The 24,373-nt window shown below is 42.9% G+C and overlaps 1 pseudogene across 1 annotated transcript in view; it reads left to right on the top strand.

Moving 5' to 3' along the window:
• The window catches only part of LOC309416020 (nipped-B-like protein), a 55,916-nt pseudogene extending 31,972 nt beyond the window's left edge, over nucleotides 1-23,944 (top strand). Inside the window, exons 26-34 of the transcript in view lie at nucleotides 1,415-1,508; nucleotides 1,619-1,773; nucleotides 2,046-2,136; nucleotides 6,311-6,494; nucleotides 7,073-7,260; nucleotides 13,668-13,729; nucleotides 22,176-22,288; nucleotides 23,317-23,486; nucleotides 23,804-23,944. The product of the transcript in view is annotated as a nipped-B-like protein (transcript). The remainder of the gene's footprint in view (nucleotides 1-1,414; nucleotides 1,509-1,618; nucleotides 1,774-2,045; nucleotides 2,137-6,310; nucleotides 6,495-7,072; nucleotides 7,261-13,667; nucleotides 13,730-22,175; nucleotides 22,289-23,316; nucleotides 23,487-23,803) is intronic.
• The last annotated feature ends 429 nt before the right edge of the window (nucleotides 23,945-24,373 follow it).

Genomic DNA, 24,373 nt, shown 5'->3' with positions numbered 1-24,373 from the left:
AGTGGTTGATCGAATCACTCTTTTGGCAAAGGAACGAAAACTGCGACTGGGGAAAGGAAAGGCAACGGCCTGTGCCGTGTTGGGGACTGCACTAATTGCTGCCCAGGAGGAAAAGCAAGCAGATAGACAATTGAGTCCTTGCAAGAACAGATAAGAGACTTGCAAAGCCAGCTCACTGCTGAGCGTAGCACTACTCAGCAGCTTCACGTAATTTTGGCAGATTCACTAGACCGAGAGAGAATCTTACGGACTGAATTGCAAGAAAATGGTCAGGTGTTTGGCGATAGGAGAGAAACAGGCTCAGGTCTGGAGAGTGAACCGGGATTTTTGAGTCTAGTGAAATTAGGAGAAAAACGGACATCTGACCTGAAAGCTATATATCCATTTAAAGAACTAGGGGAAAGTAGGAATGTCTTTTATCCTAGAGATGAGGAAGTGGTGATGAGACCCATGATCAAAACTGAAATCATTGATACTGGTCAGGGGGGTGTCCAGCAACTTACCACACGTACCATCCCCTTTTCCCCTACGGACTTGGCCAAAATACAGGAAAAATACACTCGGGGCCCCCGAGAAACTGAAACCGAGTACGTGTGGAGAGTCTCCCTTACTGGAAGAGATCGCATTCTGTTGAGCAAGATGAGGCTAGAGGATACTGGGGACCTGGGGTTTTCTTAACTACTAATGATCACCGAGAACCCTGGTCCTTGACCCAGAGGGTGGCTTATTGGGCAGGAGGATTAGACCCAATGGAGAGAGGGGACCCTTTTTCCATCAAAACACCTACAACAAGTCCCATTTTGGAAAGCGTGCAGAAAGCTGCCTGCCTCCAATTAATGCATGACCAATTGTTGCTTCCACGACAGCCCTCCCCCATGCAGTGTGTGGCAGACCTGAAGAGGTTTCATCCCCTAATCAGGGGACTTCCCGATGCTTTAAAGCTGTATGCTGTTCAGCTACAAGACTGGTTGCAAACTCCCCGACCGAGGCGAAGGGGACACTCTCCCGAAATGAACTGGAGGGAAGTGGCACAAGAGCTAATTAATTACGGAAGACGCATGGGATTCACTGGCCAGGGGGAAACAAAGCACAGGGCAGAGATAAGGAGAGTAGAAGAAATTGGAGGGAAATTTAAACCATCACGACCCCCACATTCTGAGAAATTGGTACGGGTACTGGACAGTAAAAGACAGTTATTATGGGCAGAAAATTCAGTTTACATGGTTTACTGGATTTTGTATGTGTCGTTATATTTTAATGTATTTGAGCAGGTTTTCCACGCAGTCTAGGAGATGGACATTCCAGCTGTTAGATCATTAGTTTTAGTTCAGCATAGCTTTTTCCCACATAACTTCACAAAAATCTCAAATTTAAGGTCTAAATATATAATTAATTTGTTCTTTCTTGCTCCTAGGTCGTTCAGCATTGTGTGAGCTGCCTTGGGGCTGTTGTGAACAAGGTCACCCAGAACTATAAATTTGTGTGGGCATGTTTTAATAGGTACTATGGTAAGTCAAATCACAACATGTAAATGTCACTTTTCAGTTTTGGCTACAAGTCCTATCTTAGCGGTATACCATGATTAAACACTGTGATCAAAACTGTTGTCTCCCTTTAGGTGCACTTTCAAAATTAAAAAGTCAACACCAAGAAGACCCCAACAGTACAATGCTTACTGCCAATAAACCAGCACTCCTTAGATCACTTTCCACTGTTGGAGCACTGTGTCGGCATTTTGATTTTGATCAGGAAGTTTTTAAAGGCAACAGTAAGGTAAAATAAGTTGTATTTACTCTCCATGTCTTAGATATGTTGAATGCCCCTCTTTAACTTTAAAGCACTTTATTCCCAGCCCCTCATAGCTATGTGTTTTTTCATAATGCGTACAATATAGCTTTTTTGGGTTTTAACTACGCGGTTTTGCAAAGGCCATGCAGTAAGATCGAGTTTCTCCTTTTCTTTTTGATATTGATGTTTTTTATAAGAGATTTCAAAATGCCTGTTTCATCTTAAAATAGCTATTATTTCTGTTTTAATTTGCTCAGGTTAACATTAAGGATAAAGTACTTGAACAGCTGATGTATTTTACAAAGCATTCAGTTGAAGAAGTACAGGAAAAAGCTATTACTGGCCTTGGTAAGAAATATTAATAGTTTTTATTATTCTGCTATAGTAATAATCCATGTGTATCAGTAGGAATTCATGTTTTTGTGTAGTGGCAAGGGAGTTTGTTTAAAACCAAAACGTACTCTGTGTTTCGTTTGAGAACTGGCTATAGAAAAGTTGTCCAAGGGTGGCTTCTTGCACCCTTCTGCAGCAGAGTGCCTGCTTTTGACAGTGGAGGCCTTTTGACACGTAACCAAGTCTTCAGGTGCAGTGGATTTCCAAAGTAATGCAGATGTTATTTTTTTTTGCCCACATGCAAGTAGGTTGTAACTCCAAGTCTTGTTTTTTTCAGTCCCCAAGGTACGGTTAAAGAATCACAGAATCACAGAATCACAGAATCACTAAGGTTGGAAAGGACCTTCAAGATCATCAGGTCCAACCATTAATCCAGCACCACCATGTCCCCTAAACCACGTCCTGAACCGCCACATCCACAAGTTTTTTGAACACTTCCAGAGATGGCGACTCCACCACCTCCCTGGGCAGCCTGTTCCAATGCCTGACTACCCTCTCAGTGAAGAAATTTTTCCTAATATGCAAAAGAACAGCTAGAAAAAGTGCTGAAAACACTTTGAACATTTTACATGTAGGAGCAGATATTCTGCAGGAGTCAAGAGAACTCTGGCAGTTTATACAAACTCTGTGACATTTCACAAGGCATTGCCATAGATGATGTCATAGACTAGCTATTATTGTTTGTTTTGGGATTCTAGCTGTGTTTCACTTTTGAATAGATACTTTATCTGAAGGCATTAGTATGGTGTTTCAGTGACTTGCTGTAGTACATGAACTGTCACTGAGTGGTTTGTACCATGTTCATCCTCTGCTTAAGGACAAAACTGTCCATGTGAGAGAATCTTGTCTGAAGTTCTCAAACCACCTTCACAACTCAAAAGAGTTATAAAGCAGGTATGTTTATTACAGCGCTGGACGCATGGGGGATATCTCCTCTTAACATGCATGCGCTGAAACGAAAGTTCATCCTTTATATACCTTAAAGACATGAATATTCACACATTTTCCAAGAAATCACCGTCTCCTTGCTTATCTATTATATTTACATAATGCTGGCGTTGCAAAACTACACTATGCATGCATGGGGGTCTCAGGTGGCCGTCGGTGGTCGTTTGGGGAGTTAGCCCCCTACTCCTTTTTCCCTTTTATGGTCATGGGTCTCTTGAGGATAATTTCTTCTCCTTGGATGTTTGCCCCTTCTGTTGTTCAGCCAAGCGGTTCCTTCTTATCATCCTTGTTAGAGCGTCCCTGCCAGTCTGTCTCTACACTCAAGGTTAAGATAGCTTCTCTGTTCTCTTTAATCTCTCAGTCCTTGCTCTTAACTCTTCTTTGTTTTAATTTTCATGAGACGTGCTTTCCTTGTGATTAACCATTTATACATAGTTACAATGTAGCTACAATGTTAGCATTGAGGCAGATACAGCCTAAGCACTATGAGAGTAGGCCGTTAAACGTAATCACACAGTTATTAGGCTAAAGAATTCTATACTAAAGTCAAACTAATCATGTAATTGATAACCTTCCATATATTAAGGAATTTGCAAAGCTTAGAGTTGATTAGTGTCACATGCTAAAACCTTGTAATTGTTTTAGATCCTTGTTTCAGTTTGGCCAGGTAGGCCTTGTTTCTGGAAGAGTTCCGTTCACAGTTATGGCTTAGGCTAAAGAAAAGTTGTGTCCCAGGCATGTGAGCTTGCAGGTGTGTCGTTTAACTGTGGACAAGAATTTGCGTTTTTATGTTGCTGTTTATGTGGCTTTTTAGATACCCTGCTTGAGTTCAGGCTAGGGAGGGCTCCAAGGATGAGGACCAAGACTGAATCTTGATTTCATATTCTATAAGAAACCATGGCAGATAACTGAGCAGGATTAATGGCTTTAGGGTTGCTTCTGTTGCAGGAGCAATGCTATGGCTTTCTGGACTAGTTGGAGTTTTCTAGGCATTACATCACGGTGCACAGCACTTACTGTAGACTGCTCGAATATAATTGTCCTCTACCGAATATTGCATGTGGGATAGGGACTGACTTCCTAACCATAGACATGACTGCTTTGCTCATGGATGTGGACAATATTGCATTCGTCAGAAATGTTTCTAAATTACAGAATGATCTGTGATCAGTTTGGGGGAAGGGGAGAAAACAGGGGTGGCTGTTAGTAGGCATTCTTCAGATTTTTTTATTCCCTACCTCTAAGCATATCAGTCTTCATCTTAATTAAATGTTGGACAAGTGTTTTCAGTGATATATTGGCCTCATCTAAGTACTGATTCTATTTGGAAGGGTAGCTGTGTGGAGATGGGGTAGACAGTGCAAAGTTCACCTTACAGGTTGGTAACTGAGCAAAGCTGCCAACGCCATTCAACGTCTGTGTGCAGCAATACGGTGAAAAGGACTAGCAAGCCAATTCAACATTTATACACAGTGAAGGCGTCATGTGAAGAGTGTGTACTTTCCTATGGGCAATTATTAGTGTGTCATTTCAGTAAGGACACGCAACAGTTTTAGCCTTTGCTTTGGGATGTATCACTGCTGTTGAGGGATTAAGCTTAACCATAAGCTTAATGATTTTGGTTATGCTTCTCTTCCAGATGTGTGCTTGCAAGGCACATTGAGGATATAAAATGTTGTTAGAGAAGTGGTGTTTGGGCAGCCCTGAGCTGTGAAGTCAGTCCTTAGAAGATCACAACACGTGCATTCTTTCATCTGCTGTGACAAACTCTTACCCCACGTAGGACTTCTTCCCTGCTTACAGGGGATGGAAAAATAAGAATTTCCCTGAGAATACTGGTGGTTTAGACCCCTTCAAGTGAATGAAGGAAAAAGTCTTAGGGGTTGTTACACATACATGCACGTGGTTTTCATTTTTAAAATTAACCTTAGGAAATGGGTTGGACTTGCTCAGAGGTGGTCAGGTTGCAAACATCAGTATATACCTGTATGGAGCACACAGTTGTACCACAGACTGCCAAGATCATCATCATTCCTTCTTCTTTTTCTCCTCTTTCCCCTCCACCTCACCTGCTTCTCCCGACTTCTTCTTTTGAGACTGAAATGAGATCTTAAACGCACTGAGGTCTTGCCTTGGACTTAGCCTTTACCTACATTGTCTTTTCTGTGTGTATGGAGCCAGTTTTAAAAACTTGACTCAACGTGACTCAGTCTTCCCTTTGTTGCAGCTATTTTTGTACTTTGCTTTTGCATAATTTTATTTGCTTTCATTCCCCCCTCCCCTTTCTTCTTTTATGTACGTATGTTTTCTGTGAGTTCGTTCAGAATCTTAGTTTCCTTGAACAGTCTTAAAAAACCCCAAGTAGTTAAACATAATTTATATTGGGATGTTATGTTCCCATTACTGTTCTTTTATGATACTCTGAAAGAGTTTGTCAGCAGCACTTCTAAACCTACGTACGTGGTCTAAAACGGTATATATATACAGTCACTAATTGAGAAAAGCTTTTATGAGATAGAGACTAAGAACAAGCAGTTCCTTGTCAAGGGTAAGGCTGCAGCTAAAACCAGCTCTATAGTGTGTATCTTCCAACAGATGTAGTCTTGGGAACGTTTCAGATCATTTTCAAGAGCAGACCTTAGTAGGTATGTGAATAATGACAGCAGGAGGTATACGTTTTAGTGTGTTCACCGTTTCCATTTTTTAAGATTTTATTTTTAAACACTTGTGGTATTTATAGATTCTTCCACATTTGCTCTGCCTCCATATGAGTAACTTCACAGTTTCAGCAGAATGTTTTTCTCCAAACATATTAGAACAACAACGGGTAATTTTTGGTAATGTTCCTCCCTTGTTCTTGTGAGAGCTCCTAGTCATTCAGATGCAGGCCACTACACTGGACATGCTTCCAGACCTGTATAACCCTTCTTAGTGCAGCTGCCCTGGGTCGACACCCCATCTTCATCCGTCAGACACAGTCATGGCTAATAGAGCTGCCGTGGCTAACAGAACTCCTTGTAAGCTATGGATGGTGTCCGTGTAGGAAAGCAATACTGTTTCGACTAGCAAAAAGCTGTGGTGTTGGGAGGAGATAAATTTCATGCCTTTAGACTGAAAAAGCAGAAATACAATTTCTGGATGGTAATAACATGGAATATTTCCTCTTTCTTTCCACCCTTAGGATTTGCGTTTATACAACACCCATGTTTAATGTTCGAGCAGGAAGTGAAGACTCTGTACAACAGCATTCTTTCAGATAAAAACTGTCCAGTAAACTTAAAAATCCAGGTGTTAAGAAAAGTTAAGAAACCTCCAGACCTACGTGCAGGAGGAGGATACACATATGCAGCAGGCAGACAGAGACTGTAAGTGTTGAGTCCTTCCGTGCTAATGCGGCATGCAAAACCTAACTTTCTTGCATACAATTACTGTACATGTGAACTGAGTCACTTAAGACTGTTATCAGATCAGTAATACTGTACCCAAAGTATCTTAAAATATTTTTCAAAAATTCATTATGTGCATGGGTATATACACATAACAGGTATATTACTTAACTTTCAAAATGTGTAAATCCTGGAAGGAATCCTGAATGCATGATTGCTGTTATGATGGTAGAAATACTCTTTATCAAAAGCTCTTCTAAGGTTAATTTGCAGGTAGAAAATAATAAATACAACATAAGTTGTGTCATGTTACAATGTAAATTTTTAAAAATAAATTTTTTTTTAAGAAACAAAACTTTAATTAAAATCCAGGCTCTTCAGCGTTCTGACGTATATTTACCATCAGACTGTTCTGCTTTTCATGAGATCATAAACCCATTTTAAGACAGATGAAATGTGTATGTATTGTAAAGCTTAAAGATCAGCACGCATCAGGTACTGGCAAAGTAAATGATTATACTGTGTTGGGCGTGCTGTTGCTTTTGTCCTTTTTACAGGGGAAAAAGTATCAAATCAGGAAGACCTGAAAGAAATTAATACTTACTCAGGGATGAGTAGTTCCATCGCGCAGCTGTGTCTCAAAGATGTCCTTGGGGCTTTCCTTCATACCCAGTCCAGTGTACGCCACTTTGCTCTAAATGTCATTGCGCTGATGTTAAACCAGGGTGTCATCTATCCTATTCAGGTATGGTAGGCTTTTATGACGGGAGTTTTTGTTATTCAGGTTTTCAGAGGTGTTCACACTTGCTACAGAAATTTTCATTTTTTCTTTTCCAGCTCTTACAGTAATTTCCTAGTATAGCAGAAATTTATTCCTGAAATAATTTGCACCTCCAGCAGGTCTATCTGCTATGTTCTCAAAGTATCACTGGTATTTTAAAAACAAAACTCCACAAGGAAGGGGGTGGGTTCTGTTCTGAACTAGAAAGCAAACTTCTGTCGAAGGTATTGCTCTACTTGGTGGGTGGTGGGGATTCCTTTCCTTCCCTCCTTGTTGAAATCCATATGAAATGACTGGAGCAGAAGTTGTCACTTAAATCTGTGTTCAGCCTTCAAGTCACCCAGACCAAACTTTCCAGACCAGCTGTGCACAGCCTTCTACACACTTGCTTTTTCTCTTTGGGCAACTCTGGTTAGTACTGGATGCTCCATGGTGGCTGAGAAACCCACTCAAAGAGGACACTTCCTTAAATGACACATTAAATAGTTTAAGGAGGGTACCCGTAGTTGATCATCGCAAGGCGTGTATTTCTCTCAGCAGGCCCTCTTCAACTCCGAGTAACTTTCCGAGCTTGCCTTCCTTCTGTGCGGTGTGTCTTACACATCAGGAGAGAAAGAACCCTTCCATTATTTTAGCTTATTTGAAAGTATTCCAGCTGAGGATCAGAGTAGTCTACCGACGCCTTACCCCTTCTGCCTTATGTAGAGCTGCGCGTAAATATGATTTCAAAAGCAAGTCTCAGGGCTGTATTTATTGTCTAGGTAGCAGGTATTAATGAAGTTGTGTTCCTTTTTCTTACTAAATTTTACAAAGTGTGGTGCAGACTTTGCTTACGTACATGTTCCAATGCCACACACAATTTCTTGAAGCCTGTGTAAATTCTTTAAAGGAGCTTATGCCACAGCTGAACACGCTTCAGAAGGCGTGGGCATGGCTTTGAGGAGCTGCGAAGCCCAAAATGCAACTACCTGCCCCTGTTTGTTCCCTGGGAATTAGACTTATCTCTCTTTCTGTACTGAGGCAGTACTTTTGGAAATACAATGTAGATGCCAGCTCTGTGTACCTTGTGCTCTCTTTTCACATGATTTGACATCTCTCCAGTAGTCCCTTAGTTTAAATATCTCAGCCAGAGCTCTGACAGAGAGACAGACTTCTGCTGAAGAGGTACACCTAAAGGCAGCCAGCGGCACTCAACGGTAAGTACCATGTTCTTTATTACTGTCCGAGTCCCTTAATAATCAGGATTTCCTATTTAAGAATAAAGATTGTCAACGTAGCATCTTCTTACTTCTGTAGCTTTGGTTTTTTCCTCTTCCTATTTTAGTTCTTTTATTTCCTTGGGGTTTTTTTGGTTGGTGATGGGTGTTGTTTTCAATCTCTCTCTTTGGTTCTTGGTTTGTGAGGGTTTTTTTTGTTTTGTTTTGCTTTTGGTTTTGTTTTTCTTTTTTAAACTTCCTGGAAGAAGGGTTTTTTTTTCTGGAAGAAGTTAGTTTTGGGTTTTAAGCTTTCTGACTGGAGGTACCGAAGAAACCAAGGATGAAAACACATATTAAGATGTAAAATGCATGGAAATGAAGTACAAAACATAGAAAGAATTGTGTCAAACAGTCATTCTTATAAAAAGGATATACAAATTCAGGTTTCTAAGTCTACATGTATGATTTAACCCAATAAAATAATCTCATGCTTAAAGCTGTGAAACTTCAGTATCTTTCAGTGAGATGGAAATGTCCCACTATTAGACTGCTAAAGGAAATTGAGGTTTCTTCAAGCAGACTCCAAAAAAGAGTTTTCTGTGCTTTAGGAAAATGAAAGTTGATGTAGCTTGTGCTACTTGAGCTGTCCTAAAAATTCAGGCCGTCTTTTAAAAAGACTTTTCCTCCACTTCTCATGTTTCTTCTAGGCTATTCTAACGAAATATGCATGGGATCATATATATTCTATTTCCCACACTTTCCTCCTCTGTATTTCCATAGGTATTGTCTTAACTAATTGATGGGTCCGTCTTTGTGCAGCTGATCTGTTTCACAACATACTCTCTTCAGCTTCTGTGCAGAGCCTTTTTGTTAACAAGCAAGCAGATAACTGAGAAGTTTTCTCATGAAAATAGGACCGTGTGCTAGTGCGAATTTTTCCCTCCCTCTACATGTCTCCAGAAGACACTTGGAAAACAGATGGACACCACCTTCACAGAGTACAGTACAACTGAACTTGGAGCTGGCCCTTCAGCCCAAGGCTCAGCCAATCCCTTCATCCGCTGATACCAGGGATTGCCCCAATCCAGGTGCAGGACCCTGCATTTGTCCTTGTGGAACCTCATGAGGTTCTCATGGACCCATTCCTTGAGCTTGTCCAGGTCCCTCTGGATGGCATCCTGTCAGGCGATGTCAACTGTACGACTCAGCTTGGTGTCATCTGCAAACTTGCTGAGCGTGTACTCGATCCCACTGTCCATGTCACTGATGAAGATATTAAACAGTACTAATATGGAGCGGGAGGCTAATGGGGTGGTAGTTCCCAGGGTCCTCCTTGCTACCTTTGTAAAAATGGGTGCAATGTTTCCCTTTTTCCAGTCTCCAGGGACTTCACCTGACTGCCAGGACCTTTCAAATATTATGGAGAATGACTTGGCAACTACATCAGCCAATTCCCTCAAGGACTCTGGGGTGCATCTTGTCAGGTCCCAAAGGCTTGTGCATGTTCAGGTTCCTCAGATGGTCTCGAACCTGATCTTCTCTTACAGTGGGAAGAACTTTGCTCCTCCAGTCCCTGTCTTGTGGTCCATCCACTCGAGAGGTGTGGGAGGAGACTGCCAGTGAAGACTGAGGGAAAGAAGTTGTTGAGTAACTCAGCCTTCTCCTCGCCTCTTGTTACCAGTTTGCCACTCTTGCTTATCAGGGGAGTACGCTTTCTTTGACCTTCCTTTTCTGGCTGTCATATCTGTAGAAGCCCTTCTTAATATTGCAGCCCTTGCCAAGATCAGCTCCAGCTGCCGCCTTGGCCCTCCTGACCCCATCCCTACACAACAGGGCAGTGTCCCTGTACTCTTCCCAGGATACCTGTCCCTGCTTCCACTGCCTGTACGTTTCCCTCTTGCTCTTTAGTGTGACCAGCAGGTCTCGACTCAGCCATGCTGGTCTCTTGCCTTCCTTTCCTGATTTCTCACACCTGGGGATCGGAGCTCTTGCGCTCTATGGAAAGTGTCCTTAAAGATCTGCCAGCTCTGTTCTGCTCCCTTCTCCCTGAGCGCAGTTTGCCAGGTAGTCGGTCCTATTGACCCAAAGCCCTGAACAGCTGGAAGTTTGCTTTCCTAAAATTCAGGGTCCTGACTTTACTCTTCACCTGCCCCATATCCCTCAGGTCTGCAACCTCCACCCATGCATGATCACTGCAGCCCAGGCGGCCTCCAATCTTGATGTCACTAATTAGCTCACTTGTGTTGGTGACCAACAGGTCCAGTATGGCATCCCCTCTGGTAGGGATGTCTATTACCTGGCATAGGAAGTTATCCTCCGTGCACTCCAGGAGTCTCCTGTATTGCCTACAGCTCGCTGTGCTACTTTTCCAGCTGATGTTGGGGTGGTTGAAGTCCCCCAGCAGGACAAGAGCCTGTGAGCGCGATGCCTTCTGTAGCTGGAGTAAGAAGGCTTCATCAATAGACTCCCCTTGATTGGGCAGCCTGTAATAAACACCAACCATAAGGTTCCATTTGTTGCCTCAGTCCCTGATTCTTACCCATAAGCTTTTGACCAGCTCGTGCCTGTTCTTCAGAGACAGCTTTTCACAATCTATCAATTTCTTGATGGAGGGCAATACCTCCGCCCTTCCTCGCCTGACCCTTCTACACAGCCTGTGGCCATTGATAGCTGCACCCCAGTCATGGGATTAGTCCCACCAAGTTTCAGTAGTGGCAACAAGGTCACAGCTTTCTAGCAGCATGGTGGCTCCCAGCTCCTCCTGTTTGTTTCCCGTGTTGCATGCATTGGTGTAAAGGCACTCCAGCTGGGCCGTCAGCCATGTTACCTTCTTAGAGGAACACCCCTCAGTTCCTTTGAGGTATTTCACTGTTTTTTCCCTGTTGACTCCCATTACCTCAGCAGTCCCTGGCTCATCTCTGTAAGACATCAAGTGTGCTGCAGTGTAGCCAGCACGCCTCAGAGCAACGGGCCCTCACAAGCACCCTGTCCCTCTAACCTTGGCGTGTCATCCCCCACAGCTTGTCATGGGCAAGCCTGGTATTATCCCCCTCCTGTTTCGAGTCTAGTTTGAAGCCCTGCCAATAAGGCCCGCCAGAAGGAGAGGAAAGACCTTCTTCCTGCTGTGAGAAAGGTGAATCCCATCCAATGCCAGCATGCCTGGTGCTGTGCAGGCCATCCTATTATCGAAAAACCTGAAATTGTGGCAGTGACACAAGAAATGACCAAAGAGTTGGGAACAGGCACAGGTCACAGACTTGAGTTTCACCTCTGCTTTTTTTCTTCCCCCCTCCCCTCCATTTAAGAGAATAAGAATGCCAGGGCAATATTACAAGTTTTTCGAAGTAAGAGTATTTGGAAGTGTATGAACAGCACTCTCTGATATTTTTCAGATGATTGCAGGTAACTTCAGGGTAGACATTGCCTTTTGTTTCATAGCACTTGCTCTGGTCTCAGGTGGAGAAAGGGTAGGTGCTGTTTCCCAGTTTAAATTTGGAGGCATGTGGAAACCTGACATCAGAGGAGAGGGGTGCACGGATTAATGCAGAAGGTGAAACAAATGGTGACAAGTACAGGGAAGTAGGTGACTAAAGTGAACGGGAACCACTTCTCGTCACAAAATTATCAACAACTGCATGATTACTTTTATTGGTTTTGGTTTTTTCCTTCTGTCCCAGTGTTACTCTCGATCAAGACTGTGGTTAAGGGAAGGTAGGAAGGGACTTGGTCTAATGTGGTCTAAGGAACAAGAGCCAGTTTGAGGGAACAGCTGCTTTAAGAGAATCAAAGGCATTTCTTCAAGGGATGAAGCAAAGTGACGGTCTGCTCACCCTACTTCTTGTCTTTCACCTAAATTCCTGTATTTGAGGGAGCGTTGGTCTCTTATAGCTGCGTCTCCTACTCCTCCGCCTCCGAACACTGATGATGATGCAAATTCTCCCACGTGGAACCTCATCAGCATGCCCCATTGCCCCTGGGCTCTCGCCAGAGGTGATCATGGCGCCTGGCGTTCCCTGCTGAGGGAGAGGTGCTCATCAGGTCTCTGTGGTCACTTTTCCCGAATCGCGCGGGACTTGTACCCAGCTTGCCAAGCCGGCAGGTTCAGCGGCGAAGGGTGTCCTGGTTTTGGCTGGGATAGAGTTAATTTTCTTCCAAGTAGCTGGTATCACGCTGTGCGTTGGATTTGGGATGAAAACCATGTTGACAAGGCACCGATGTTCTCAGTTGTTCTAAGCAGTCAAGGCCTGTCCAGCTCCTCCGGTTCTGCCCTGCCAGCGAGCAGGCGGGGGGTGCATGGGGAGCTGCGGGGGTACGGCCGGGACAGCTGCCCCGGCTGGCCAAAGGGATGTTCCGCACCATACGACGTCATGGTCAGTGTGTATGAAGCTGGGGGCAGAAGACGGAAGGGGGGAACATTCGGGAGCGATGGCGTCTGTCTTCCCAAGTAACTGTTACGTGTGATGGAGCCCTGCTTCCCTGGAGATGGCTGAGCACCTGCCTGCACATGGGGAGCAGTGAATTAATTCCTTGTTTTGCTGCGGTGGCGGGTCAGGGGCTGTGGGGCTGGGGCTGTGGGGCTGTGGCTGTGGGGCAGGGGCTGTGGGGCTGGGGCAGGGCCTGTGATCTGCAGGGCTGGGGTGGGAGCAGGGGCTGTGGGGCTGGGGCAGGGGCTGTGGGGGGAGCAGGGGCTGGGGCGGGAGCAGGGGCTGTGGGGCTACGGGGCTGAGGCGGGGGCTGTGGGGCCCATCGGCGCCCCGGCTCTGCCGGCTGTGGCGAGCGTCGGTGCAGGCACGCGCCGTCTGCTTTTGTCTGCGCCCTGAGGGCCGGAGCTCGCCTGAGGGACCGTCCGTGCCCCGACTCGGGCCGAGGTGGCGCTGGGGTTCGCGCGGGCAGCGCCCGGAGCGAGGGGGCACCAGGCCCGACTGCCCACGCAGGGGGAAGCGGCTTGCCCGAGCTCTGCTTCCTCCGGGCGCGGCGCCGCCCCCAGAGTGAAGCCCCCGAGGCGTGAGGCGGCGGCCTGGCCGCGGCACGGGCCCCGTCGGTGGCGGGGTGTAGCGCGTCCGGCCTCGCCGCGGCCTGCGGTGGCTGCGAGCCGGGGATGCCTCCGCCTGCCCCCTCCCTCGCGTGGGCTCGGTCTGTTTTTTTTTTTTTAACTGTCCTAACCTTTTAATGCAGAAATTTGACAGAGCGCAATATTGTAATGGGTTTGTTGTGATGAAAATTGGCATTGTGGCAATGTAAGTATACATTAAGTGGTTTGTTCTTTTAAAAGTGTTTGAATTTATTAGTAATTAGAAATAACATGTTTTTATGATGTAAGAAGAAGCTAAACTTAGAGAAGTACTAAAAGTGCAGATTTATTTTAATGCAGTGGTATTTCTCTGCTTGCTATTTAATTTTACCTCTAGAGCTTTACATCACGTTTCCGTAATCAGATCTTGTAAATAATGTATTTACATGGACAAAAAGAGGTCTGTGTAGTCCAGATCTAAATTTTGAAGTTGTGCTGCTGGGTGCTTGAGGGAATGGAAGGAACTCTGCTAACACTTTTTAGCATCAATCGGAAGTTTATAACTAGAGTAACTAGAGGAAACAAAATAGAATCTAACCTTTAATGTTTAAAAAAAAAGTCCTATTAATTGTGAGTGACTAAAGCTGGGTAGTGTGTAAATGCATTATAATACCTCCTTACATTGTCTGGTTGAAAAACCAGAAACTGAAATATGTTGAAGTACCTTAATTATGGTTATTTATGGAATGCATGCAGTTCCTTGTGTTCAAATCATCTACTAACTTTTGGACTGTTAAGAAATGAAAAAACACCCCAGGAATTTTACACGTGCCATCAAAGTATTGTGGAGCTAGTAGGAGAGTACATGCACACCACAGCTTTCTGGAACTCGGTAAGGAATGATTTCTTTGTAAGAAAAGCCTTTGTAAGACCTCTTTGGTAGGAGAGGACTTGTGTGTTGATATAAAATATTTCTGTTGAATGTGTGAACTGATTCTGAATTACTAAGATTCCGATCTTGAGGGATTTTTTGATTTTCATACATGACACTGTTAGAAGCTGTTTGGAATTTCATCTTCAAGTGCTTGTCATACACAATAAGAGGTAGGTAAGGAAGCGTGATAAACAAATTCAGACAAATTGTGCAAAAATACATATAATACTTCTTAACGAAATAATAAGAGAATACCGAAAGCAATTTTTATTTTTCTTTAAATGAAAAAAGTTGCAACTGCAGCAAACTACTTGCACCTTGCAAACAGAAAGAGTGTTATCCAGAGTGTTCCTCCTGCAAAAATCTAGACACTGTGTTAGACTTCTGAATGGGCCTGGTGGGACAGTAGTGTGAGTGCTATTAAACGTTTCTAAGTTACTCCTTCTCTATTCTGTTCATGGTTATTACATATGACAGTTGCTGCTTCTTTTTTGATGTGTCTTTATTTTAGACAGCAGCAATCTTTTTGTCAAGACTCTAGTCAGTCTCTTGGTTCTTCAGCTTCTGAAAGCGACCTTACAAGACAGAGATTCTCTGTTGCTTCACACTCAAGATTACCCTACCTCATTGTCTCTGATGGGTACATGATAACGGTGCTTAGATTTCCTAACAACCTCTCACCGTCAGGATTGATAAGATCCCTTTTGCTTGATTCAGCCAAACAGCTTGAAAATATCCGTCGGAATTTGCTGAGGTCCCAGGTAGGGTTATGAACGATTTTGTAGGCTTTAAGTAAAAAACTTCATGTATATAAAAAATGTGTCATTTTGAACTAAATTGAGGTACTCAGTTTTAGTGTGATATTTGCATATATTCCTTTGAATTACAAAGGTGTTTTGAGAACAGCGTTGATCTGGAAAACAATGAATACACAGTTCCCTTTGAACTTTTATTCCTTTGATGTCTGGGTGACATTTCAGTAAAATGTAATAAAGGGAACAGTCTAAACTGCCATTATATATTCTTTCTGGAACTGTAAAAGAAGTTGGGATTTCGATCTCTGTAGAGTTGGTTCAGAGCATTGACAGGTGTTACACTCCTCTGACCAAGTCATCCTTGCAGAATGAGGCAGAAAGGATTCTGTGAAAGCTCTCTATCTTAGGCTGCTGCTGTTTTACAGCAGTCAGCAGTAGTCCCAGTGGTGCTGTGTGCATGTGTCCGCTAGGTCCTCAGCTGAGGAGGTCATCTAGAGCTTGCTTGAACCATTTTTGTTTATGAGGTGCTGGAGCGTGTCCAGAGAAGGGCAATGAAGCTGGTGAGGGGTCTGGAGGAGCGACTGAGGGAACTCAGGTTGTTCAGTCTGGAGAAGAGGAGGCTGAGGGGAGAGACCTTATCGCTCTCTACAGGTACCAGAAAGGGGGTTGTGGTGACGTGGATGTCTGTCTCTTCTCCCAAGCAACAAGTGATAGGACAAGAGGAAATGGCCTCAATTTGTGCCAGGGGAGGTTTAGACTAGATATTAAGAGAAATTTCTTTATGGAGAGAGTGGTCAAGCATTGGACCAGGCTGCCCAGGGAGGTGGTGGAGTCACCATCACTGTCAGTGTTCAAAAGATGTGTAGGCATGGCACTTGGGGACATGGTTTAGTGGGCATGGTGGTGTTGGGCTAATGGTTGGACTTGATGATTTTAGAGGTGTTTTCCAACCTTAACGATTCTGTGATTCTGTGAGCTAAGCCTGGGAGCAGGGCAGCCTTTGAAGGAAGAGGTCCTGCAACCATTGCCAACCACATAAGGTACAATGGATACTAAGTTTAGAGGTTTTGCGTTTGCTGATGGAATACGACTTGTCTTCTAATTCAGTTTGTGTTTTGGATTTTTGGCAAAGTGGCTTATGATGGTATTCATGCATAAGCAGGAAGAGTGGGCAAGGATTTGGGGGTTTACAGAGATACTTTACTAGTAAGAATGCAAGAAAGCCCTTGGTCCTGGCAAACTTGTAGGATCATTTCAGAGCTCAAGAAAGCAGATTCTCTCAGCATGAAGCAAAGTAAAGTTGTCTGGTGCTGAGGAAATGCTGCACCCCTGAAGCGTGGTCAAATGACCCTATGTTTCTGTGCAAGATATGCCTGCTGACCTGTTCTGCCTTCCTGCCTGGGACTTGTAAACTGAAGCTGTTTAGAGAAGGGACCGATTGCCTTGTTTTGTTTAGAAATTGTCTGGTTTGATCTTGCTAGAGACAAAGAATATGCTTTGCATTATTGATATTTCTTTTAGTCTAAAGGGAGACCTCTGTGTTTACGATCACTGTTGTCTCTAAAAGCTTGTCTGTTAAAACACACTCCAAACCAAAGTTCTGTCTTCTCCACCATTCCAAAATTCCTGGAAGAGGACACAACAGAAATGAGTGAGAAGACCATGGCTTTGCTGGTACTTAGTAGCATTTTTTCCCCCCTTATAATTATGTAGATGATTTAATTTTAAGGGATTCTAAACATACAGAATAATGTTTTTCAAATAATAAAGGCGTATTTGCTCCTACTAGTTATATTAAAAGCAGTTCAATATTGGTTAAATTCTCATTTTCTTTATTGGTGCAAGGAATATGGTTGTTTTTCTCAACTGATACTTGATTTTTGTTTTCAAACGTACATTAACTTTTTGAAAAATGTGTACTAATCTACATATGCACCAGTCAATTGTAGTTTGAAACTTTAGTTTCACTTTGTAGTAGAATATATATAACCTTACACTACTAAATATATATAAATAAATATATAAATATTTGTATAAATTATTTATATAAATATATTCTGTAAAGCATATTAAGAAGTAGTAGAATATTGCTATCCTCGTAAACAAGATACTTCTCTTCAATTTTGAAGGATTCTTTCATTAATTCCGAAATTTGTAGATGTCTTTTGGAAGAATGGCTCTGTGATCACAGTTACTGTGCACCTCTATTTCATGCTTTTAGTGTTTGATTTGTTCTTTGACGTTTCTGAGCTTTTGTTGACTGGCTTTTACACCTTACAGGTATCTGGCAAGAGCTCTTCCTTATACTTTGGGCTTAATAAAGGACAGGGTTTCACCTTCTGATGTAAAAACTACTGCTGTGTTTATGGTGTAATTTGTTGTTATTGTTGTTAGGTAGTTTCATTTCTGCCTGCACAACTATTCCAAACAGCCACATTTAGTTTGAGATCTAGGTGAAACTGCTGTGAATTGAACTTACTAGCAACTAAGCAAGTTAATTAAGCATAAAGATTTCATTTGTGAGACTGACTAAATGGTGATTCTTTGCAGACTGTGCTCTCTCTCTCAACGGTCTTGAATTAAACTGTTCGGTTTTTTGGTTGGTTGGTTGGTTTAGGATTATGAAGAAGAATCAGATGACGAAAAGCAGTTTCACAATAGCCCTCCCAGCTTCTGTAGCCAAAGAATCCATTCCTTTGTTGGTAAAGCTGCTCAAGGCCGCTTAGAATTTGCACCAATGTTTGATACAATCCATGCAAAAGACAGTACTGAAGAGAAAGATAAATTATCAGTGGAACTGCATTCCATTCAGAAAAACCTCCTTGCTGCATGGCAGATAGGGCTTTCAAAAAATACGGAAGAGAAGGACACTTTGCTGAATTCCACAGCAAACTGCATTACCCATTTTTTCAACATTCTTCAGCTTGTGAAATGTCCGTTGCTAAACCAGGATGCGTCTTTAAACAAGTCTGTGAAGAATCCTCACTGGATGCATTGTGTCCTAAAATATTTTCAGCAGTGTTTAACTGTCTTGTATTGGCATTCAGGAGCCGGTCTGACTGGCCACGTGGCAAAGCTGACTTTACAAACTTTAAAGCTGATGCTTGTACAGCAACGAGATCAGTTATTCTCCAAGAACCTTTTGGCATGCTTCTGTCTTTTGAAGATGGTTTCTCACACTCTAAGTAGCCTGTGCATACTACAGTACGAGAATATTTTTCCATCTCCCCATGGTAATGGTCTCGTGGAACTTGACTCGCTCACTGTGCCTATTTTCCTAGTTCTTGATGAGAGCAATACTCAGCATTTCAGCTCACTGAAACCTCTGCTTAAAGAGCCTCCCGGAGCAGTAAACCATGATGCAAAAACTGAAAAAAAAGGTATGAATGATCTTTGCATGGGGAAAAAAAGATATGTTTGTTGGAACAACAATTTTATTTTTCAGTTACACAGTAATTACAACACCCTTTTGTTTCTTTTCTCTGTCCTACTCTGTGGAAAAGCATGATTATCTATTAAAGCATGCCAGTTAGGGCTCAAACCTATAGTTGAACACGATTCAGTTATGGTGGCTTAACTAATTACTGCCTGTCAGTTCAGAGCTAATTGGTGGGTTAACAGCTCACACCAGGTCTGGTAGTGCAGCATCAATCCAGGTATTGCAGCTTAAGATGCTTTTACTGCCTCTTGCCTATTCCACTCCTTCCCTTGCAGAAATTCCAAACTGTATGGAGCCAAGAGGCTGCTCAGACGCAATATATCTACCGTGTCAGTTTAGTCAGCAAAGTTTGCCCTTGGTTATGGATATGGTGTCCTGGCACAATAAGAAAAATGCCAGTGTGTGGAACCTTACCAACCTCTCATAGGTATTTCTTCTTTGAAGATGTACACATAGACTTGAATGAAGCTTCAAGTGAAGCGTGCTGTCCAACTCTTGGGAAGAAGTGTTATTATCACTGGAGTCTTTCTCCGCTGCAGAAGTCAAATGATTCAAAGTCTGTTAATCATGCGAGCAAGCTGATCTTTTCCAGAGGTTTTGAACCTAAGAAGTGTTACAACTCCCAAATTTAATCTTACTGCAGTAAAATGTATTTCTTCAGTAAGCTTAAAATAGACTATTATGTTCATTGCACATTTGATAGGCAACTTGCAGTTGTGTCTGAGAAGATAATCCACATTTTTGACTAATTGTGCTCCAAGAACTGAGCCCTGGGCATATGACTGGTCTGTATGTATTAATAATGGAAGCAGTAGTGCTAGAGAAGAAGATGCAGATGTGTTGCTGTTCTGTGCAAGCTTGTTAAGTCCCTGGCGCTGTGTATTTGCTTGTATCGGCAAGATTATTACGTATTTGAGCTAGTACATCTGATAGCGTTGCTTAAAAATTGATGACAGTGGTAAAATTGTTAAACAAATTACTGCAGGAATACGAAAACTGGCCCATGTTCCTGTCCAGACATGGAAAGGCTGGAACACTGACGTGTTTTCCTGGCTCCCAGGTGGCCCCTGGGTTAAGCGAGTTGTATTTTATTTGTTTTGTGGTTTTGCCCTGTTGTTGGTTTTACCCTGTATTATTCCGTGGTTTATACAGTTAATTCAGCGTGTTGTAACCAATCTGCAATTTGTAACCACTGTTTCACCAGACGGTGTTAAACAAATTCACACTGTGTGGCGAACCATACCGTCAGTAGTGCAGATTGTATGAAATGCTCTTTTCTGGCCTTTTCTACATAAGTGGTTTTTTTTTTTCTCAAAACCACAATGGGTCCTGAAGCAATCTTTGAGCCACAGGGTGGTGTAAGAGACAGAACCATGGGGCATTTGTCTCAAAGGTTGTTTGTTTGGGTGAGAATTCCTTTGGCTGGTGACAGAAGTGGCTGCAGGGCCACAGAGACCTCTGATTGCTGCTACAAGGCCAAATCATGCACCATCGAGTCATGCGATAGTTGTGATAGTTGCGTGAGCAGTGGGGCTGGAGCCTCGTGAAGCGTATGTGCATGTGCAGAGGGGCAAGTACATGTTGTTGTCATGGAAGTTGCAGCCCTTGAATGAGAATAAAAGGGACGGCCAAGACAAGCCCTCGCATGCCACAGTTGCCCACCATCGACACATCGAGAAGCTTGGACGCCGTGGATCCATGGTGGTGACTATCTTTGCAACTCTATCCTGAATGCTTGCTTGATTTCTGTCTTTGTATTCTCTTCTGTCCTATTGCTACTAATTTCTTATTTTTGATAATTAAGTTATCGCTACTAATTTTTTACTTTTGATAATAGAAGTTGTTTTGGGTATACAGCATTTGACCTCATTTGTGTCTTAATCTCGCTCTCAGGATCTTATCGAAACCTCCCCCAACATTGGATCAGGACAATAATTCATGCTGGATTTACCATTAAGGAAAACTCTGAACCCATTTCATCCTTTGACTGTATTTTTCACTTTCCAAATATAATTTTTTCTCCCCCCGCCTCAACGTTGACTCAATCATTCTGTCAAACCCATTGTTAATACATGTTTTAACTTCTTACTAATGATCGTATGAGGGTTAGTGTAGCTTCTCTGAAATGGCAAAAGTACGTTCTTCTGTTCTGGTTAGCAAGACCCACAAGCCAGCTGCGATCTGATGCGTGATAGCATGAGTTAATGTGTAATATTATTGCTCCACAGAGCCCTGTTATCTGAACGTCACAGTATGAGAATATCACAAGCACTTTCTCTGATGAATGAAATGTTATCTGAAAGAGTGGTGCTACCTGAAAATGAACACAGACCATTGTCCAGGACAAGATTGCCTCAAGAGTACAGAGAAAAGCATATGGCATCTACTAAACGGTAACAACTTTTAAGCATTAACCCTACTCTGATGTATTGGTGTCTTTACCACACTTCAGATTTGTCTGCAATTTGTGGCTAGCTGGTATAGGATTAACTTGGGAGAAGCTTTATTTTCTGGCAGAATCAAAGACAACATTTTGTCTGCATCAGAGGAGTCTTAGGCTCCTGTACCAGTCTTCTCACAACCACTAGTGTAAAACTTGGAGGGAGCCTTCAGAATGCCCTTGGGAGCACAGAGTAAGCCGGCTCCTGAGTCAGAGCTGTAATCAATGTCGTAACCCATTCCACAGAACAGCAGTTCCACTGGACTGTAGCCAGCAACATAGTTAATGATCTGAAGAGCATCTACTGACAAGCAAGAAGCAAATAAAAATACTACTGTGTATGCATATAGACTACTGAAGTCAGAGTTCAGCAAACTCGAGGTTTACTCTCTTCCTTTCTCATTTTTTCATTACCTAGGATTTTACTTGTTCTTGCTTTTGCACTTCGGTGCTTATTGCCTTTTGCGGAGTTGATGGTATCCGAGTATTATAAATTGGTACTTTAATACTAATTGATGGCATTAATGTCACATGTGTGCATATGCAATCCAGGTGCATATTGCAGTATACTTCTTCTACGTACAGTTCTGTGTTTTCCAAAATAATAGGAGGAACTGTGTACTTCAGATAATTCTGTAACTTCCAGTCTTAAATATTTTTCAATAGGTAAAGTTCCAGGGTAGAGCATTAAACTGAACGTAGTCGGTGCTGTACAGAGCCTGCTGGTGGTGTCCAAGGGCAGTTTAAGTACATCAGCCCTGCCAGAATGAGAAGCGCTAGCAGTGTCCTGCAGGAAGGCACCTCAGGAGTGGCAGTAGCCTCTAATTGAGAAATGTTGTAGTTGGACCTAAACTGCCTCCTTGTAAAGCCAATTTGATGTGTCTTCCCTGTGATTGCCAGCAGTTCTGATTCTGGTGAGCCTTACTGGCCTCATGTGCAGCGTGTGATGCTGATCCTCAGCTAAGTGCGCTGAAGGTGATTTCTGTGGCCTTTTTGCCTCGTTTGCGTAAGCCCTGTTAGATCTAAGTTGTATGGACGAATGGTATGTGGTAGACAGTCATAAGTATTTGGGCTTTGTTGTTTTTGTTTTTTTTCATGTTGTAGAGGGCATCCAAAGAGTCCTGTTCTGTCAGAAAGGAGCAGAATTGCTGCCAAACCCAGCCTTGGCCAAAAAGCACACCGTTCCATCCCAACTCTTGGTTTAACGCAGTCCAGTGGTAAGAACAGAGCTCTCTCGATGAAGGCACATACTGAAGATGATCTTCAAGTTATGACCGGATTTTGGGAGGGAGAAGCTTTAATACCTGTGTAGAAAGTCAGACTTACAATCCTGAAGGTTGCCTGTCCTGAGGCTTTTGCACCTGTGCTGTCATTGACCTGTTAAATGATGTCATCTTTCCTTACTGTCTCTTCCTAAATCCAAAGTAGCTTAATTTGCCATAGCAAGAGTACTGTGTAATCCAGGAAGCAAGCTCAGAGATGAAAGTTTTGAAGTGTCTTTTGAGTAGCTTTCATCTAGTGCACCTAACACGAAATGCTTCTTTGTCTTTCCAGAAAATGCCTGTACACTCCTACAGAAGGGTACTTCTAGAGGAAGAATGAGACATGCTGCAAACTATCCTGTTAATTCTAGCCACTGTAAGTTACAAAGAGCAACGACATAGGGCTGTTCAGCTGCATAATACAGGGAAAAACAAGACACAGAGAACACATTTCAGAATACATCCTGGGTAGAATTTGTGCAACACAGGCCTCGGATACAGCAGTAGTTTAGAAGAATAAAGTCATCATTTCTCCCCCACATGAAAAGCCTTTTCATTAGAAACCTGTGAAACATTTTAAATCAATCACCTTTGTTCATCTTCCTGCACGGTTTTAGCCAGATGGCAGTTCGAAGGTTACTGAAGCAGAAGTGCCAGATGTCAGTGATTTCCTGAAACAGGCATTACAAAGTAATGAGGGACAGAGGCACCAGGTAGGCACTGTGCATAGTCCTATTCCACTTTGTGTTCTGGCCTGGGAAGACAGTTGAGAGCGTGAGGATGGAAGGGGCAGGGACCAGCAGCATTTTCTCACCATAACCCCACATCAGTTCAAGACGGCAGTGCGTGCTGTTTTCACATGTGTGTACACCTGGCTTTCGGTTCTTAGGACCTGGAGCTTCTGTTCTTGGGGAAGTTTCAAGACGTTTGAAGAAAACGGCAAGAAATGTTGCATTGCTATGGTTGGCTTCTTTTCTCCTCAGCTGCCAAGTACAGAGTCAGCAGGACATCAAAAGAAAAGGCTCCTCATGTTGCCACTGCAGTTCAGACAGAAGGGGTTGATGAAGAGACTGATCGTGACATAGTAAGTCCTTGGACTGTGCCTGATGATATCCAAAGAATACTTCAAGATACTCATGACTCCTTGTTTGAGGTAGGATGTCTACTTATTCTCGGAATGATTTGATGACCTGCCATTTTGCACTGTTCCTTCTACTTGATTTAAAACGTACCTCGAACTGTCTTTATAAGAACTGTATAGGTATGTTGTCTGTCCAGGCAATAGAAGCTCATTGTGTTGCACTCGGGAGTGCATAAACAGGAAAATAAATTGCATTTGTTGCAGAATAATCAGATATGTAACTTGATTAGGCCATGTTTAAAAGAGTGGGATCACTTCTACTGGCTGCACAGAGGTCTCATCCATGAATGATAGGCAAGGGTTCAGCTCGTCTTCTCTTCCTCCAATAGGCCTCTGCACTGCATCCCGTGAGTTTCTCTCCTCTGGGCATTCTCGAATCTGATGGCGTTTCTGAAAGCACGGGAAGTATCCTCAGCAAACTGGACTGGAGTGCAGTTGAGGCTATGGTAGCAGACGTGGAAGACAAGTGAACAAAGTTCCTCAACTGCTGTGCACTTCCAAACAGTTGCTGGTGTTTGGTTTCATTTTTTAAAATAGTCATTGTTCTACTTAGAGTGGGTTGAGGCTTGCATTGGTTTCCTTCTTAAGCAGCACAGAAACTCTCACTGCTTTCAGTCTTGCCTACATGAAATTCACTTCTTTCACATGGAGTTTGCTTTCCCATGTGTCTGTCTTCTAGTCAACAAGAACTAAATACAGCTGGTAAATGCAGACCTTAACAGTCTTAAACGAGAACTTCTGTGTCAGCTATTTGCCCCTCTCAAATACGTAAAGCACTTTATTCTGTTTTAAGAGCACTGCACAACTGCTTTACCTTTGTATTTAATATTTAACATCATTAGGGATGAAGTTATTTTTATAACTTAACGATTGTAATAAACAGATTTAATAAAAATGAG

Source organism: Phaethon aethereus (assembly GCF_964289735.1).
Source record: "Phaethon aethereus genome assembly, chromosome: Z".
Lineage (NCBI taxonomy): Eukaryota > Metazoa > Chordata > Aves > Phaethontiformes > Phaethontidae > Phaethon > Phaethon aethereus.
The sequence above is the reverse complement of the archived record's forward strand: the minus strand, read 5'-3'. Positions and strand labels throughout refer to the sequence as shown.